This window comes from Taudactylus pleione, unplaced genomic scaffold (genome assembly GCF_031769625.1).
Source record: "Taudactylus pleione unplaced genomic scaffold, aTauple2 ptg001127l, whole genome shotgun sequence".
NCBI classification, from domain to species: Eukaryota; Metazoa; Chordata; class Amphibia; order Anura; family Myobatrachidae; genus Taudactylus; species Taudactylus pleione.
The window spans coordinates 248,193-254,350 of NW_028285528.1; the positions used below are offsets into that span (position 1 = coordinate 248,193).

The following is a 6,158-nucleotide window of genomic DNA, read 5'->3' on the forward strand; positions in this document are numbered from 1 at the left end:
ACCTTCACTACATTGCAGGGCTCAGCTCTGTTCCGAATCTTCACTACGTCTCAGGGCTCAACCCTGTTGCAGATCTTCACTACACTGCAGGGCTCAACCCTGCTCTGGATTTTTATCGCGCTACACGGCTCAACACTAGTAAAGGTCCTCTATGCCATCCTGAGGTCTTAGCCTCATATTGGACTGTGGGTTTCCCTACCACATTAGTTCTTGTGCATCAAAGACTTTATTTACATATAGGGGTTTACTCCTATATTAATTACTGCATATTTGAACTCCTGTGTTGTTGAGACTTTATGTGAAACGTTGCTATATATTTTTGCCTATGAATAAATTCTATTTACTTTTATTCCGTGTTACTGAGATTTCATGAAAAGGTCATTCCTAAGACCACCCCAGTTTATAGTGCCCAGTAAGCCTGACTCCTTCCAGGAGTCTCAAGTGTTGGCAGCCGTGACAGTTTGCACAGACCTAAAAATGAATCCGGATCTGGAACAGGCTACTGGGGTACAGGTGCATCAGGGTTTGACCGCCCGTCTGGAAGTACAGGAAAATACTCAAGTTCAAGTTTTGCAATGTTTACAGGATCTTTCCACACGTCTTGACAAACTTAAGATTCCTGTTACAAGTACATTAGGGGTTTCTGCTCCTCACCTACGCTTACCGACTCCTACCTCTTATGATGGTAATCCAAAAACATGTAGAGGATTTCTCAACCAATGTGAGATTCATTTTGAATTATTACCCCAAAGTTTTACCACCTCTCGTGTTAAAGTGGCTTATATTATGTCATTATTGTCTGGTGCTGCTCTCGAGTGGGCCTCTCCTTTATGGGAGAGAAATGATGCTTTAATGTCTAATTACCAAGCTTTTGTTTCTACTTTTAAAAGGATATTTGATGTACCTGGAAGATCAGTGGCCGCATCTGTGACATTTTACGAGTAAAACAGGGAACATCTCCAGTTGGTCAGTATGTGGTTTGCTTTCAAACTATAGCGGCAGAATTTAAGTGGAACAATGAGGCATTAAGAGCAGCATATAAGAATGGTCTCTCTGAGAGACTTAAAGATGAGTTAGTGACTTGGGATCTTCCTGAGAATTTGGATTAGTTAATTTCATTGACTATTAAAATTGATTTGCGTATGCGAGAACAAGGGGTTCAGAGGAGTCGCTCTGAGGGTTCTAAGAATTCTCTTACCCAAACTCGCTCCTTTCATGATACATCTGATGAGCCTATGCAAAATAATAAAGCTAAGTTGTCTGAAGTGGAGAAGCAACGTAGGAGGTGTTCTAATTTGTGCTTGTATTGTGCATCCTCAGAACATTTTTTGGCTAAATGTCCAATAAGGCTGGGAAACGGTCATCCCTAGTTGATGGAGGGGAAGTCAAACTAGGGGTGCTTTCAAAAGTTTTCCCCAAAAAGGATTGTTTAATCTCTGTGGGTATTCCAGATTTTGGTTCTCCGTGTCAAGAGTTTTCTGCATTGCTAGATTCTGGAGCAGCTGGCAATTTTATTTCATTGTCTTTGGTTCAAGAATTGCAAATTCCTATTGTCAAATTAACCCTTTCTCCTTCCCTTTCAGCAGTAAATGGAACTAGAATTTCTAATGGATATGTTACGTATCAAATAAAGTCTGTGAATTTGAGGGTTGGAGCTTTGCATGAAGAAAGTTTAGTTTTTGGTATTACATATTTCTATGTATGATATAGTTCTTGGTTTACCATGGTTAACTCTTCATAACCCTCCTATTGATTGGACTTGTTCTCAAATTCTTTCTTGGAGCCCTAAATGCAAATTAAATTGTTTGATTCATGTGGTATGATTGGCTGAAGTGAAAGTAGATGTTCCACCTTCTCTCCCACAGCCTTATCATGAATTTGCTGATGTCTTTTCTAAGCAGGCGGCAGACGAACTTCCACCACATCATCCCTGGGATTGTCCTATTGAACTTATTCCTAGTAAAATGCCACCCAAAGGTCGAGTGTACCCTCGCTCTGGGCCTGATTCAGAGCTGCTCGCTCTGACAGAGCGCTTGCTCTGAATCAGACCCGTCTTTTTTTTTTTGAGCGGCCTCCTGGCCGCTCGCATAGCTGTAGGTGTCCATCCACAGCTAGTATGAGCGGCCAGGATGATGGTCGCGATGGTCAAGACCATCGGGCTTGCGACAAGACCCTTGTGGTAGGGTCTTATCCATTGCAAGCCCCAGAGAGCTTTCGGCTCTAACAGAGCTGGAAGCTCTCCACTGACATCACTTGTGATGTCAGTGGGGCCGCCCCCAAATGGCAGGTGTTCTCATGTGAACACCTCCGTTTGGGCAGCCACCCCTCCGGCCCGTTTGGTCGCTCAACATCAACAGCTCGGCCCCTTTGGTGCGAGACCCAGAGCAACGGAGTGCCTGTCACTAGCCGGGTCTCACGCATGCGCACGACGGAGCCAGCTCCATCGTGTGCATGCGCAGTGGGCGACCATCGACCCGGTTGCGAGCGCTCTGCGCTTGTGACCGGGTCTGAATCAGGTCCTCTGTTCCTGAGACTCAAGCCATGTCAGAATATGTGCAAGATAACCTATGAAAGGGGTTTATCAGTCCTTCTTCATCTCCCGCTGGAGCGGGCTTCTTTTTTGTAAAGAAAAAAGATGGTGGTCTTCGTCCATGTATCGACTTTAGAGGTCTAAATGAGATCACGGTAAAAAACAAATATCCTTTGCCTCTCATTACAGAGTTGTTTGAAGGAGTTAAGGGGTCTTGACTGTTTACTAAACTTGATTTAAGAGGAGCTTACAACTTGATCAGAGTTATAGAAGGAGATGAGTGGAAAACTGCGTTTAATACGCGAGATGGTCATTATGAGACCCTCGTCATGCCTTCTGACTTATGTAATGCTCCCGCGGTGTTCCAGGAGTTTATTAATTACATTTTCCAAGATATACTTTATCAGTTTGTTATGGTTTATCTTGATATTTTGATTTTTTTCCAGGAATCTTTCTGATCATCTTTCCCATGTCAAAGAGGTATTAAGTCGTCTTCAAGCTAATAAGTTTTATGGTAAGATCTCCAAGTGCGTTTTTGAAGTTCCGGTTATACCCTTTTTGGGGTATATTATCTCTGGTTCCGAACTTCAGATGGACCCCGAGAAGTTGAAGGCTATTTAAGATTTGGTTTTGCCCACTTCATTAAGGTCTATTCAGAGATTTTTAGGCTTCGCCAATTATTACAGAAAGTTTATCAAAGCGTTTTCAACTATTGTGGCTCCAATTACTGCTATGACAACAAAAGGGGCTAATCCCAAAGTGTGGTCCCCAGAGGCATTGGATGCCTTCCAGACTCTTAAAGATGCATTTTCTGTGGTCCCTTGTCTAGTTCAACCTGATGTTGAGAAACCATTTATGCTGGAAGTGCATGCCTCCACTTAAGGAGTTGGGGCTATTTTGTCACAAGTGGCTGCAGATGGGAGAACAGTATCTTGTGGATTCTTTTCATGAACGTTTTCCAGCGCTGAGAGTAATTACTCCATTGGGGACCAAGAATTGTTAGCTATTAAGTTAGCATTGGAGGAATGGAGATATTTATTAGAAGGCGCAAAGCTTCCCATTACTATTTTTACAGATCATAAGAATTTGTTGTATTTGAAGACTGCCCATTGTTTGAACCCACGACAGGCTCGTTGGGCACTCTTCTTTTCTCGTTTTGATTTTGCCCTCAGGTATCGTCCAGGTTCATTGAATAAAAAGGAAGATGCACTTTCTCGGTCAATGTTGGAAGAGAAAGAACAAAATGAGGATCAAAAGGTACCCTATAATAAAGCCTCTGGCCTTTTCTTCAACCTCCATCTCTCCTGATCCTCCTCCTGGGAAGATATTTGTGGTACCTGAGTTACGAGCTAAACTTCTTTCTTGGGCTCAAAATTCTCGTTTCTCTGGACATCCAGAGGTTCATAAAATGTACTCATTTTTGCAACGTTCTTATTGGTGGTCCTCCATGAAAAAAGATGTCCAAGAGTTTATACGTTCTTGTTCTAAGTGTGTACAACATAAATCCTCCCGTCAGTCTCCTGTAGGTCCTCTCCATCCACTACCCATTCCTACCCAACCATGGACCCATCTTTCCATGGATTTTATCACAGATCTTCCTGAGTCTAGGGGGTGTATGGTTATTTGGGTAGTGGTGGATTGTTTTACCAAGATGGCCCATTTTTGTCCTTTGCTCGAATTCCATCAGCCCCCAAATTAGCACAAATATTTATTAAAGAGATATTCCGTCTTCATGGATTTCCTTCTGAGATAGTGTCTGATCGGTGTGTCCAGTTTGTTGCTCGTTTTTGGAGGGCCTTATGTTCAACATTGCTAAATAAATTAGTTTTCTTCTGCATATCATCCTCAGTCAAATGGACAAACCGAAAGAGTAAACCAGGATTTGGATACTTTCTTGAGAATGTATATTTCCTCTTCTCAAGATGATTAGATGGATTTTTTGCCTTGGGCTGAGTTTGCCCATAACTTTCATTATTCATATGCTATAGGTGTAAGTCCATTTTTCACCAACTTTGGTCGGCAACCCTGAGCTTCAATCAATTCCTATAGTGGACGTTCCAGCAGCTAAAGCTACTCTCCAACATTTTTCTGGAATGTGGAGACAGGTACATAAGTGTCTTAGGAAAGCCTCTCATAATTATAACATTTTTGCTGCTAGAAAACGTTCGGTTGTTCCTAAACATTCTGTTGGGGATCATGTCTGGTTGTCCACTAGAAATCTTCGACTTAAAGTACCTACTATGAAGTTTGCTCCCTGCTATTTGGCCTTTTCATATTGTAAAAATTATCAATCCAGTAGCATGTAAGTTACAGTTACCTCCAACCATGCATGTACCTAACTCCATTCATGTCTCCTTGCTTAGACCATTGATTCTTAATCGATTTCATGACAGCTTGCCTAAAGTACCTCCCATAACAACTTCTGAAGGTGTGGAGTTTGAGATCGATAAGATTCTGGATTCACGTAAGCATCAAAATCAATTGCAATATCTCGTAGACTGCTCATTATTTCAAACCTGATTCCATTTAGGTCACATGTTCTGAACTTCCTATGGATCACAGACCTCTAGTATAAAGCCTGTTACTGTGTCTCAGTGTCTGTGCAACGTTACTTTCAGGTCTTTCTTGGACTCCTGCCAGATCCCCGCTGTGCCTGTGGTTTGCTGTGCACTTTGCTATCTCTGCCCGTGTTCCGGTTAAACTTCTGATAGTTTACCAGCCGCACTACAGAGCTCAGCATCGCCATTGCCTAAGTATTGTTATTCTGCTCTATTGCTGTGGTTCCATTCCTTGCTGCATTATTTACTCTGCCTGTTGTCTTCTAATTCCGTGGACATTGTAGTTAACTTTGCTACAGTTGTCAACTGCACCGTTATCGTCGCCGGACCCTTAGTGCATCGCGGGGCTCAACCCTGCTCCGGACCCTCAATACATTGCGGGGCTCAACCCTGCTCCGGTCCCTCAGTGCATTGCAGGGCTCAACCCTGTCCCGGATCTTCACTATATCACAGGGCTCAACCCTGCTCCGACCTTCACTACATTGCAGGGCTCAACCCTGTCCCGGATCTTCACTACATCACAGGGCTCAACCCTGCTCCGACCTTCACTACATTGCAGGGCTCAACCCTGTTCCAGATCTTCACTACATCTCAGGGCTCAACCCTGTTCCAGATCTTCACTACACTGCAGGGCTCAACCCTGCTCTGGATTTTTATCACGCTACACGGCTCAACCCTAGTTAAGGTCCTCTATGCCATCCTGAGGTCTTAGCCTCATATTGGACTCGGGGTTTCCCTACCACATTAGTTCTTGTGCATCAAAGACTTTATTTACATATACAGGTTTGCTCCTATATTAATTACTGCATATTTGAACCCCTGTGTTGTTGAGACTTTATGTGAAACGTTGCTATATATTTTTGCCTGTGAATAAATTCTATTTACTTTTATTCCGTGCTACTGAGATTTTATGAAAAGGTCATTCCTAAAACCACCTTAGTTTATAGTGCCCAGTAGGCCTGACTCCTTCCAGGAGTCTCAAGTGTCGGCAGCCGTGACAGTGGACCACGTGATTACGCGGCAGTCACCTGCTCTCATAGGGTAGAGATGGCAGTCTCATCCAAGTGAGT

At 43.2% G+C, this 6,158-nt stretch overlaps 1 protein-coding gene across 3 annotated transcripts in view; it reads left to right on the plus strand.

Moving 5' to 3' along the window:
* Positions 1 to 6,158, plus strand: part of LOC148453573 (uncharacterized) — a 286,887-nt gene that overhangs the window by 153,059 nt on the left and 127,670 nt on the right. The gene's annotated exons all lie outside the window — the stretch shown is intronic.